Source organism: Sorex araneus, chromosome X (genome assembly GCF_027595985.1).
Source record: "Sorex araneus isolate mSorAra2 chromosome X, mSorAra2.pri, whole genome shotgun sequence".
Lineage (NCBI taxonomy): Eukaryota > Metazoa > Chordata > Mammalia > Eulipotyphla > Soricidae > Sorex > Sorex araneus.
Genome location: NC_073313.1, coordinates 363,712,743 through 363,725,829, shown reverse-complemented (window position 1 = coordinate 363,725,829; position 13,087 = coordinate 363,712,743). Strand labels below are relative to the sequence as shown.

The 13,087-nt window shown below is 49.0% G+C and overlaps 1 protein-coding gene across 1 annotated transcript in view; it reads left to right on the top strand.

The window, feature by feature from the left end:
• Positions 1 to 13,087, top strand: part of ALK (ALK receptor tyrosine kinase) — a 701,082-nt gene that overhangs the window by 384,474 nt on the left and 303,521 nt on the right. The gene's annotated exons all lie outside the window — the stretch shown is intronic.

Sequence of the window (13,087 nt, the reverse complement as noted above, 5' to 3'; positions counted from 1 at the left end):
TGCTGTTCCTGCATGGGTAGTCACTGGCCCACCCACAGTAACCTAGGGTCCCCTCGGTGCGTTTGGGGCTGATCACACCTCCTCCCTCTCTGCTGTCCCCACTGTCCCCAAGAAAGAAATGGGGGCCACCAGGCTGGTTGGTAATCAGTATCCATTTATTCAAGTCTCACAGCGTTAGGTATAGAGAAATCATGAAGGGTTGGGGGTAGCAATTACACATAGGTGTGGTTGAACATCATCATGAACAATGAGCTGACGTAAAGCTCTTCCTTCAGGGGGTGTCCTAGGAGATACTCAAGGACAAATTTTCGTCTTAAGTGCTCAGCACTCTAGATTCCTCCTCGGAGATCTGCCCAAGGACAGAATTCCATCAAAGGGCATACTGCTTTCCCCTTCCCTTAGTACCCACTTAAACAGTCATCTTAAATTCACTTAATAATATTTCTAGTCCTTCTGTATGGACACCGGAAGAGATACATTAAGCTTAAAGAGTCGCTTTTCCTGGGAACGTCTTGCTATATATCCCAGACTACAGTCTGCAGGCCAGGTTAATCTTTCCCAACCCCAGTAGAATCCTTATTCAGTTACTTCCTTGGGGGGTCATCCATAGTTTGTTCCATGATCGTGCTCTTAACTTATTATACTGCTTATGGCACTCAGCCTGTCCCTTTCTGATGCCAGGATAGTTATGGTTTGTTCTGGGCCAATCTTTGTCCTTAGGAGGGGCCCCTGTTTGGGGGTGTTAGGAACTAAGGGCAACTGAGGTTAAAATCAAATAAATATGATGGATACCTAGGAGTGAATATTATTTGGAGTCAATTAACTTCCATGTTACAAAAGTATAGCATTAACTGTCTTCCTGTGTCTATACAAAAAGGACAGTGCACTAAAGTAAACTATGCAAAGGACATAAAGGAAAGAGAAAATTAATATTTCACTTACATATACAAAATCCAGAGTCCTCAGGAGAATTTGACTTTACAAGTCACAGGGTATGATTTGGGGATATGAGTGATTAACAGATAGGGAAGCAGAGCACAAAAGAGAGGTTAAAGATAAACAGAGGATTGGGAGTGCCTGATGAAATCGGGTGTGCCTTGTGAGCACTGTGGTGGGAGTTACTCAATACACCTAAGCTCCCTGCAGGGGGAGAAAGGTCAAACCAATGTTAAACCTAAAATGTTTAGAGTATAATCCAACACTGGACTGTTGCTTTTCTGGTAAGTGGCATAGCATCCTCAGTCATTTCTTCAGTCGTGCCCTGGAACATGGAACTCTGCTCCTCGGGGCTCTGGACACCTTTCCAGGACTCAGGTGCTGGTTCTGAAAACCCAGGAATGCTCTGTGTTTTGTTGACTTGGGTGAGGGTGTTCTGTTCCCTCTGTGACATCCAAGGGTCTGAAAATTCCTGCCACAGTTCGCTGTCCAGGATGGAACCCCTCCCACTTATTTCCCAGACCTCTACCTTCAATGAAGTTATTTTCTCACCCAGTTGTTACTATAAAAACATCTCCAGCTTGGCCGAGTTTCCCTTGGAAGGAAAAATCACCCCTGATGAGAACCACAGAAATGGAAAGATTAGAAATAAGAGAAACTCTGAGATGTATTGGTTTACTCGACTGGTTTCCAGGTGTGGGAAACAGGCCTGGGAGGGGAGGGAAATTGTTCTGTGCTATGTGATCTGAGTCCATGGTGCTAAGCAAGTGAGTTACCAAGATGTACAAGGTCCAGTCCCCACTTGAAGGTGCCAACACATCTCTAGAACTTGTAGACGTATCACCCAGTCATTGGGGTACACTTACAAGCTCTCATTTTATTAGCAGTCACAACATCACAATAAGCTAGAACTGTGTTTACTCCCATCCTCCTATTCAACAGATGAGAAAACTGTGAACTTGAATATTCTGCCACACATAAGCAGGGACTGGAGAATGGGAGATCTGGTCCTTATCAGCCTCATTGTAAACTATTTTAATTCATTGTTAAGAGTGGTTTTATTGGTCACAGAAGTGTGGCAGACTAATGAGAATTCTGTGAACCAGAGGCCTGACTGTAAGTTCTAGCTCACTAATCCATCCATCAGTTCAATGGACATTTATTATTGAGTACTCACCAGTGCTAAGTTTAAGGACTCTGCACCAGGCTGTTTACACTCAGGGTGCCCCAGAGAGGGGCGGGTGAGAACCCTCCCCACCCTAAGGGACCCAGCCCCAGCAGCCGACCCCCACTACCCAACTGCCGCCACACTCCAGGCTGCTTTCGGACACATTATAAGACACTTCCTACCCATTTTCCATAATTACCACACCATATTTGATAGAGTTCAGACAGTAGGCAACAAATCATAGATAATAGATAGATAGATAGATACATACATACATACATACATACATACACACATACATACATACATACATACATACATACATACATATATACATACCTCTCGGAGAGCCCAGCTAACTACCAAGAGTATCCCTCCCACACGGACAGAGCCTGGAAAGCTACCCATGCTGTATTTGATATGCCAAAAACAGTAATGATAGGCCTCATTCCCCTGACCTTGAAAGAGCCTCCAATTTGGGGGAAAGATGAGTAAGAAGAGGCAGCTAAAATCTCAGGGCTGTACTGTTTACAATAGCCAGAATCTGGAAAAATCCCGAGTGCCCGAGGACTGGCACTGGTTAAAGAAACTTTGGTACATCTATACAATGGAATACTATGCAGCTGTTAGAAAAGATGAAGTCATGAACTTTGCATATAAGTGGACCAACATGGAAAGTATCATGCTAAGTGAAATGAGTCAGAAAGAGAGAGACAGACATAGTACGATTGTGCTCATCTGTGGAATATAAAATAAAAATATAGGAGACTAACACCCAAGAATAGTAAAAATAAGTACTAGGAGGTTTGCTCCATGGCTTGGAAGGTGGCCTCCTATCCTGAGGAAAAGGCAGTTCAGATAGAGAAGGGAACACCAAGTAAAATGTGGTTGGAGGACCCGCTCGGAAAGGGAGATGTGTGCTGACAGTAGACTATAGATTGAACCCGATGGCCACTCAATACCACTATTGACAACCAGAACACCCAAAAGGAGAGAGAGAACAAAAGGAAATACCCTGCCACAGAGGCGAGGTGGGGTTGGGGAAATGGGATTGGGGGTGGGAGGGGTACTGGGTTCATCAGTGTTGGAGAATGGGCACTGGTGGAGGGATGGGTTCTCGAACATTGTATGAGGGAAACACAAGCACGAAAATGTATAAATCTGTAACTGTACCCTCACGGTGATTCACTAATAAAAAAATAATTTAAAAAAATCTCAGGGCTGGGAGGAATAGAGACATTACTTGTGCCCACTTGAGTGAATTGACAAACGGCGGGATGACAATGACAGTGACAGTGACCAGTGCTAAGGGTTCAGGAGGGCATTTCTTCTACCAGGCTTGATCCATTGAATGAGTTCTGTGACTTAGATGACCCCAATTCCTCCCAAGCCTCAGTTTTTCCATCTGTAAAGTGGGGCTGTGGTACATGCCAGGCCCACGTGATGCTTGAGGGTCCATGCAGTGAAGTGGGTGAGGGGTCTTGCACACTCTGAATGCATGGAAACAGTGAGTCCATTATTTCCTATCCCACTCTGCTCTGCTCAGAATTGTGGATCACAAGAGATTGAGACGTGTCTGATCTCTGATCGTGGGGTCAGTGCTAATCTCAGGAGTCCCTTGGTTTAGGGTCAAGAGCTTGCCACCTCGCAGGCAGTGCATGCCCTTCGTTGTCACAGATGGTCCCACTGGCTTAGTCTTCAGTGTGACCAGGAGAGAGTGACACTCTGGCCATGATGACCGTGATGAGTTCTGGTAGAGATCTGGGGAGCACCATTTGGAAAACAACGTTCTCTGTTGGTTGTGTTAGGGAATTGTCCTCACCAGCATGGCTTGGGGGAGACTGACTCAGAGCAGTGGGGGGGCAGTGTGACAAGTCAGAAGCCACCAATCCCCAGGAAGTCAGTGAGCTGCGAGGGCGGTCAGCAGCCTGTTCACAGGCGCCGGCGGCATGAGAGGGCAGTGGGGAATCCTCACAGCTGCTCCCTTCCCCGTTGTCTGGGAAGCAGCAGCATGTGTGAGGTCTAATGAACCACAGAGCATGAGCCGAAGCAGCCTGGTGTGCAGGGACTTCCCAGGGGACAAAGGACAGAGAGCCCAGCCTGCCCATCTGCTCCTCGACCCGGCCAGAATGGCCATGGAAGCAGACGAGCCGAGCAGGCAGGGCTGACAGACAGCCCAGACCTGGCTGGCAACAGAATCGAGCAGCCACGGGCTAGCAGTGAGAGGCCACAAAGTTCCCATGAATCGAATGAGTATGATAATACCTAGTTAACGTGGCCAATTAGGAAGCGCCATAAGGTAAATGACTCACCCAGGGCCCACGTGTAGTCATACCTAATAGATGCTAGATGTGGCTCGGTCCTCCGTTCATTCAGCCACAGGAATAAAGTGCCTCCCGGGGACTCGGCTGCATCATGGCCTGAGACCCCGGAGCACAGCTTCAAGGAGCAAGAGGATGAGGCCAGGAAGTGGAGTGACGCCTGAGCATGTGTCCTGTGTGACGTTGGAACCCAGAGGCACAAGGAGGCTGAGCTGAGGTCCGCAGCTGTTTCTGCCTTTCTACTAAAAGCTCATCCACAGGCAGCTATGGATGAGGGGAGCTGGGCCTCTCTGGAACCACGAGCACAGGCTCTAGGGGTGTTTGGGCTGGAAGGGATGAGGGGCCTGGGGAACTCCCCCGGGCTGAGTCTGGACTTCCGCTCACCTACCTGCCCTCTTTCCAGTGCTCAGCTTTCTCTTGTTGCAGCAGGTATCTGTGGACTTGACTGTGCAGCCAGACTAGGTGTGTGGAGGTAGAGTCGGGCCCCAAGAACACAGAAGTTGACAATCATTTAAATTACCAATACTTGTAAAGATGTTTTAAATCAAAGGATGTGGGGGGCCAGAGCAATAGTACAGCGGGTAGGACATTTGCCTTGCACGCGGCCGACCCAAGTTCAATCCCCGGCATCCCATATGGTACCCCAAGCACCACCAGGAGTAATTCCTGAGTGCAGAGTCAGGAGTAACCCCTGTATATCACTGGGTGTGACCCATAAAGTAAAATAAATAAATGAATGAATAAATAAAAGGATGTGTCATACTGGGGCTTGAGCCAGGATGTGCTGTCAACACCACCTCACAGCACAAACGAGGCTCTTGGTGGGGAGGGACACAGACGAAGAAGCTACTCCCGGCCTGAGGCTTTCCCTTTCTGCAAAATACTCAGAGGTTACTAGAATCAGCTCCCCCAGATCATTAAGTCCTGATGATCTGAAGGTCAAGGTACAGAGGGTCAAGGTACAGGACTCAGGGTCCCCTCCTCTCTGGGTCTCTCTCCCTGTCCCTGTGAGCATCTATAGTAAGAAATATTTGAGATTTTAGGGTCGGAGAGAGATAGTCCAGGGTTTAAAGCACATGCCCTGCATGTGGCCAGTCCCCGTTCCATCCCCAGCATCCAAAGGTCCCCCAAGCATCCTGAGGACTTTGGTGCAGCCCCAGGGACCTTGAGCATCGCAGACCTAGGAGCCCCCTTATCCTAGACCATTGCATTGAACCAATGACTCAGTTGGCTAAAAATGTTTGGGAAAGACCCGGGGCTCCTGACTGCTGCTTGAAATGCTCAAACTCTTCATTTCTTAGGCTGGAACCACCGCCACCCTCTCTCCTTCCCCAGGGGAATCAAAGCCCTCTTCTATGCTGGATACCTTCCCAGCTGCTACATTTATTCGAACCAACCAGTTGGAATCAAAGATCCCAATTTGAAACCAGTTGCAGTCCTGCAGTTGGAAGTCCTGCAAGGGGATTCTGGTAGAGTTAGTAATTGGAGGGTCTGGGAGGCGGGTGACTTCAATTCTGGCCCCATTGCTTATGGATTAGCCTTCTTCCTTCCCAGTCTGTCTCCTTACCTTATTGTCTCTAGGAGCTTCTAGATGCACCCCTGTCCTGAGATACTAGCAACTTGCCTTAGCTCGCAGCTCAGAACAGAAAACAGGAAGTGATTTTTCCCCATCCAGATTCCTGTTCTTTGGGCCAACCCTAGACTGACAAAGCAGAAAAGTGATGCCCACCATCCAATAGAGAGTCCCACCAGCCCTATGGCCCAGGGTCCTGAATGCCCCTGTAAGAAAGCCAGGTGATGTCAGTGATGAGGGAGAGGCTGGGGGTCTGACAGCTTCGGAAAGTTCCATGGGCATCTGTAAAGGTGCCTGAGTACCTTTGCCAGGCTGTGCCCAGCTAGACAGGGATCATTCAGGGCAGTGCAGCAGGGCTGGCTGGCCAGCACGGAGCAATGATTCCCTGGCCAGAGAGTGCCCCTGGCCTCCTGCCTGTGCAGCTCTGGGATGGGGGACCCTTTACTGAAATTGATGCCCTGGAGGGCCAGTGTCACCGTGATTTAATTTCAGACCCAGCTTTTCTCACTTTCAAAGTCAGAGCGTCAGCTTCTCTCTTTCCCCCTTGCTCGGAATAGCACACTAATAAATGTACAGTAAGGGCTTCAATGTCCCGGTGATTTACACTGGGAAGAGAGAGCCATTTGGAGACTTTAAAAATCATTTTTAAGGCCCTAAAACTCATCCTCAGGCTGTCAGAGACCTATATCCCTGGCACCCTGGCATGGGAAACGCTCTTACAGCTCAGGATGCTCTGCACTCAGCATGATCCACAGGCTCAGGTCCACAGGATGCAGGCAGGGAACTCGAACACCCAGTGGCACATTGAGCAAGTTTTCAAATCTCTGTGAGCCTCAATTTTCCAATCTTTAAAATGGAAAGCTTTGAGTTATCTCACTGGGATTGTGCAGAGGATAAGTTAGCTGGCAGGCACAGGAAGCCTAAGGGTGCTCTTCAGCCCCTCCAGACCCATGAAGGGGCTCAGGACCGCCCTTCCTCCAGACAGCTCAGGCTTTGGGGGATTATGTTTGAGGAAGGTTACATTAATAATTTCACACCCATCCTTTGTTCTCTAACTTTGGATCCCAAAGTCCCAGTACTACTAAGTGTGCCTGGATTAACCTTTGAGCAGCAAAATGTTCTTTCTTTCTGGTGGGGGGGAGGGCTTTCATACCCAATAATACTCAGGGGCTGTTTCTGGCTCTGCTCAGGAGTGACCCCTGGCAGTGCTCAGAGGACTCTGGTGACTCTGGGGATCCAGTCGGGTTTGGCTGCATGCAAGACAAGTGTCTTATTCTAGCACTGCCTTATCTCTCCTTCAGCAACAATACTGAGGCAGCTACTCACAAGCTATTGCTCTTTAAAGTAGCTGGACTTGAAGCGATTGGGCTCAAGCTCTGGGCATGCAAATCAGAATCATGCATTTCACAGGATCCATCAGGCTAAGTCCCTTCCTGAGCCATTCTGTTTTTATCAGCCTTGGGGAGGAACATGAGTAATTTTTTCCCCAGAAAGTACCACTGAGATCATAGGAATCATGGCTACCAGTTTAACTTAAATCACTTTCTACCCCAAGCAGGTAGGTTTCCACAACCTTTTATTAACACTAAAAACAAAAGTCCACTATGAACAACCTGGAGAGGTGAGATGAGTTTGTATTCAAGGCAGGGTATCATTGTTCTCCCCATGATAGGCGGACAGGTTAGTGACAAGGTTGTCCAACGATAGATAGCCTGATCCTACTCGTAGTCTCCCTCACTTGGGATAATTGGGATATATCCAAACTGTGTATAATACTGGCCTCAGTAGGAGGTCTACTAGAAAATTATGTTATTTTGTCCAAAGAGACCCTGGATTTCAAGAATTCAGGGGATGTAGAAGAACACAGCATGATTTAGACTGAGAAATCTTCGTGCCTTTCATCCACCCATCCATCCACCACCCCCTATTCATCCTTCCATACATCTATCTACTCATTCTTTCTCCCACCTATCATCTATCCTTCCCCTTTCAATTCATCCATTTATCCTTACATACATCTGTTAACCCATGCTTACATCTATTTTTTTCTCTCTCTGTCCATACCCATCTTTATCTATCTGTTCATCTATGTATCTACTCGTCCACTTATCCTCCTGTCCATCCAACCATCCATGCATACATTTATTCATCCATTCATTCTTCCATATCCATTCCATTTATTCTGTTCCATCTGCCCATGCATTCACTTACTCCTCCAATCACCATCCATCTTTGTTCTTTAGAGTGTCGTGTGTGGCTGTCATCTGGGTCCTTGGTGAAACACAGAGCCACAACACTCCTCTTTGTTCCAAGGAGGCAGACACTATCATGTTAATCTTTATGGTAAATATCTGTAGAGTGCATGTTCAGGTTACAGATGCATCAACATCCATCAATTCATTCCAAGTCCCCTACAACTCATGTGATACATATTGTGATGCTCATTATGCAGATGGGTAAATTGAATCTCTTAGATGCTCAGTAAGTTGTTCCTAGTCATAGATAACATGTGGAAACATAGATCTTCAGGGTCTTTTTTTCCCCGATGCTGTTTCCCCAAGAGGGCTTTGTAGTTGAACCCTGAATCACAGCTAGTTCTGGGAAGGCTGAGGTCTATTCCCACTCAGTCAGGAGAGCTCTTCTCAAGAAGTCTCATCTGATACTTGATATCTAATTGGGCACAAAAGTCATTAAGGTAGAGATCTAGGCTTATACATTTTACTATCCACACTGCTTATCAGAGTGACCAGCACATAGTGGGTGCTTTGGTCGAGGTTACTGGAGCCTGGAAGAATGTAATGGACTTCTATACTTTAGTTCTTTTTTGCTTCTTTGTTTTTATTTGCTTTGGGGCCACACCTGGCATTTCTCAGGGGTTACCCTGGGCTCTGTGCTCAGGAATTATTTCTGGTGGTGCTCAGGGAACCACATGGGATACTGGGGATCGGACCCAAGTTAGCCGCATGCAAGGCAAGTACCCTACCCACTGTACTATCTCTCTGGCCCCTGCAGTTCAGTTCTTAATGCTAAATTAAATCAAGGTCTGAGCATTCAAGCCCGATCTAGGTCACAGCAAAGACTCCAACTGCTGCACAGAGAACCATCCTCCCTGTCCAGTAAGAGATATGCAGTCCTCACCAGGGCTCCAGAAGCAGCTGTCACAGTGCCCCTCAGCTGTGAAGGTTGCCACTAAGTACAAAGGACAATTCCTTTCCTGGCAGGTACAACTTTTACTCACGATTGCTTTCATTGACGGGCGTCAAGAAAAATAAATGAAAAGACCATCGCCTTCTGCCGGTTTTGACCTTCGAGATTTGACAGCCCAAGGCACGGAGAGGGGCTCTTTTGGAGAGAGTTGTTTTGTTTTCCCACTCTGTGGCCTGGACGTTTGACGGATTGGACAGTAGAAAGATGAGGGAATTGTGAATACCTGCAATGCCTTGGCTTGTTAGAAAGGCTTCGTGGCAAATCCCATAATGATAAATATATGTTACTTACAAGGAGAAGTCAAAAATGCACAGAAGCAATCCCTTCTCGCTGTAGAAGTGCTTATGGAAGCTCAGCAGTTCCCAGTGGCGGGGGAACAGATGGCGGAAAGGAAGTGGGGTGGGAGTTACTGCTAGAACCCCAGGGTCCCTCCTACATTTTATACTACAACCACTTCTGAGTCTCGCTTGGTCCCTTGGCTTCCTTTGGGTCCTAATGGTTCATTCTGCCTCCAACGGACTCACAGTGGGCTGTGACGTTAGATCACAGGAGTGTCTAGATACCCTGGGGAAGGGGTGGTGGGTAGGCTCACAGTGTCCCTGGGAAAGGGGGGAGTTCATGCCCCATGTACAAGCTGGGTCATGCCCATGTATGTGGAGGGGTGGATGCTGGAACATGCATTCCTGGCAGACAGTACTGTGCAGGGGGGCTGGCTTGGAGAAAATCAGTGGCGAGCTGTATTTGTGTTATGCCCCGGCTCTGGGTTTTCCATTCACAGAGAGACCAAGTTCCACAAGTGAGAATGCAAAAGCGAAGGAACCTTTATTAGCTCGAGCTAGGATCCAAGCCTCATCCAACACAGTGGAGTCTTAACAAGGACCCCGACGCTAGATCCAGGGAACATTATATGGCGCATCGTTGCATAAGCAACACTGGTGGTTTTCCCAAGAATTGTGAGGAAGCAGGCACAAGTCTGTGAGCTAATTGGCCGTGCCCACCTGCTGTGCCCAGAGATACCCTACTTATCATAGGGCTGGCTAGAGGTGTCTACGGGACTTCCAGCTTTGACCAAGGGCAGTCTCAGGGAATTCTTTGGGGGAAACAGAAACTTAGGCCTACTGCTTGTTTTGCTGAAGTGCAACCTGTCATGGCGCATGTGAGGTTCTTTCTCGGCCTCACACTTGCACCATCCTTTGTTTTGTCCATGAGCCCCATCCCTCCTCACTTTCTTTGAGTCTCACCTTTTCAAGCTGGTGACTGCAAAGTCGGTCCCCATCCAATAGGTCAGTTTCCAAAGACAACGTCCCTTCGCTGCACCTAGCCTCCCTCTCTCCCCTCCTCCCCTTGTAGCAAGAGTCTTGCTCAGAAGATGGTACATGGGCCAGGCCTTTCTCACTTCCTCTCCTCCAGGAAGTGGTGATGCCTTCCTCCTAGCCAGGACCCCATGTTGCTAAAGTCCAACCACAGACACAATTATTTAGGGCCCAGCTTGGGCGCCTGTCAGAGGCAAACCTTCCACACCTCAGGTTACTGTTAGCTCAGCAGCCAGGATCTCCTGCCCACTTCCCTTGGGTCCCCATGTGCAGGAAGAGAGCTGGGCTGAGCTGTTCCCCCAGTCTGCTTTGTAGAATCCCTATATAAATGGGCAAAGTTTTACAGATGCCAGACCCCCTGATTTCATCTGCTCTTAACTCAGGCTTTGAAGTGAGAGAAAACCTTGCTTTTACCAAAGCAAGGAGTTAGCTCTGGGAATGAGGTACCAAACACCAACCAAGCGGAGGGCAAGCTTGGAAGTAGTGATATCGGGATGTGAGGGTTGCATGGAGGCCTGAGAGAGCACAGAGCTAGGGAGTTTTCTTAGCAAGTGCTGGTGTTTCCTAATGATTGAGCATCTCTGCTGCTTTCTGAGACTTTTCCATGGCTTCCAAAAAACTTAAGCTTCCGGGGACTGGAGTAATAGTACAGCAGATAGTATTTTGTTTGCCTTGCATGCAGCCCACCCAAAGTGGATGCCCTGGCATCCCGTATGGTCCCTGGAGCACCACCAGGAGTAATTCCTGAGTGCAGAGCCAGGAGTGATCCCTGAACAGCTGGGTATAAATCTCCCCCCCAAAAATATCCAAAATAAAAACTTAAGCTTCCATCAGTGGATATGCACATTGGTCTGAGACTTTGGGGACTGGGCCAACAGAGATCTTCAGATCTTCAGAGTAACCACATCCTGGGGCGCTTTTGATGGCCTTCTTCAATTCCTGGCACAAATGACCTATTCCTTGTTCTAGGTTTTCTGCTCTCCAACTTCTAGCCTGTGATATGGACCATTGTGTTCAAATCTTACCTTTGTCTGTGTATGGGAGAGATCACACACACACACACACACACACACACACACACGTGACCCATAGGAAAAATCACAGCTGACTGCCGATTCAGAATACACAATGGTTAATCCATAAATAATCCATGAAGGATGTCATGGTTTAATTCCTGATTGGTGAGAAGGAGGCCTGGAGGGTCGTGAGGTGGAGGATGGGTCACGGAGCTCATCTGCCAGGCTTGACTCCAGCCTGCCCCTTACAAGCTGTGTGACTCGGGGTGAGTCACTTCACCACACTGAGCCCCACTGCAAAATGTGGGTGAGCTGGTGGCTTCCTCACGGATGGCAGGTGTTACCATGTGGTGAGCTGGCAGATGGGAAGCGCTGGCAGCAATGTCTGGCACCAGGGAGAAAGGAGCGATAGTGATTTTGTCTTCTCATGGTTGGGGTCCAACTCTGTCACCCCCAAATCTGCAAGTTGAGATCTAACCTTCCAGGGGGTGGATTTCACAAAAGAACACTTTGTGGGGGGGTGGTGATTAGGTCATAAGGGTAGAGCCCCCAAGAATGGAATTGGGGCTCTTGTAAAATACACCCCAGAGACCACCCCTCCACTCTCTACCCTACAGGGACAGAGCTCGGAGACTGTGAAACAGGGAGAGGGCTCTCCCCAGCCCGTGCCCAGCTGGCACCCTGATCTTGAACCTGCAGCTCCCAGCACTGCTAGAGAGACCAGTGGGTCCCAGATCATTGGCAGGTCTCATAGCAGCTAAAGGCTGGCATCCGTCTTCCTCCTCAGTGCTTGATCCTGAAACCATGGGGAAGGTGGGAGGAAGGGTGCTCCCGTGCAGGGGGCCAGGTACTGGCTCTCCTGCACACAGCACCTCACAGCCACATCTGTTCTGTGCAAGACACAGCAGGCTGCAGGCCAGTGCCAGAGGGCTGGGAGAGTCTGGTTGGTGAGTGGATGCATTCCTGACTGAGAAAGTGTTCAACAGTTTTCTCTCTGATGGTGGGCACGGCTAGAGCGGTAGGATGGGGTGAGCAGAATGGGAAGGCCACAGCTTTAGTCAGCAGGCAGAGAGAATATCTGCGCACCAGAAGCTTGGATATTTCTGGGTGCCTTCTGCCCCAGGACCCAGACTTCCTCTCACGGGCCTACAGACTTCCTCTCACCACAGGGCAATGGCCAGTTCTTAGAGCACCTGCACCCCAAGAGAACCCGCTGAGGAGGGATGCAGAGAGCCTTTCCCCCCACAGGGCCCCTCTCCTGTGCACCAGGTTCCTGCCCCGTCTGCAGGGGGCACGCGGGAGACGCTGTGGGCCATTGTTCTTCTCCGGTGTGTTATTTGTTTTGTGGGGGACTCCTTGTGTCCTTGATCATGGTGACATCAGTGACTCCTCCGGCAGCAGGAAGTCCCCAGTAAGGCAAGCACAAGCTTGAGGAGAGAGAGGGAGGCGAGCCCCCTGCTGGCTCCAGTCTGCTGCCCCCTCGGCAGCCCCCCGGGTGCAGGGAGTCTTCATTCTCATCATCCTGTTCTGTGCCCTGCTCAGAGTGTGGGTCT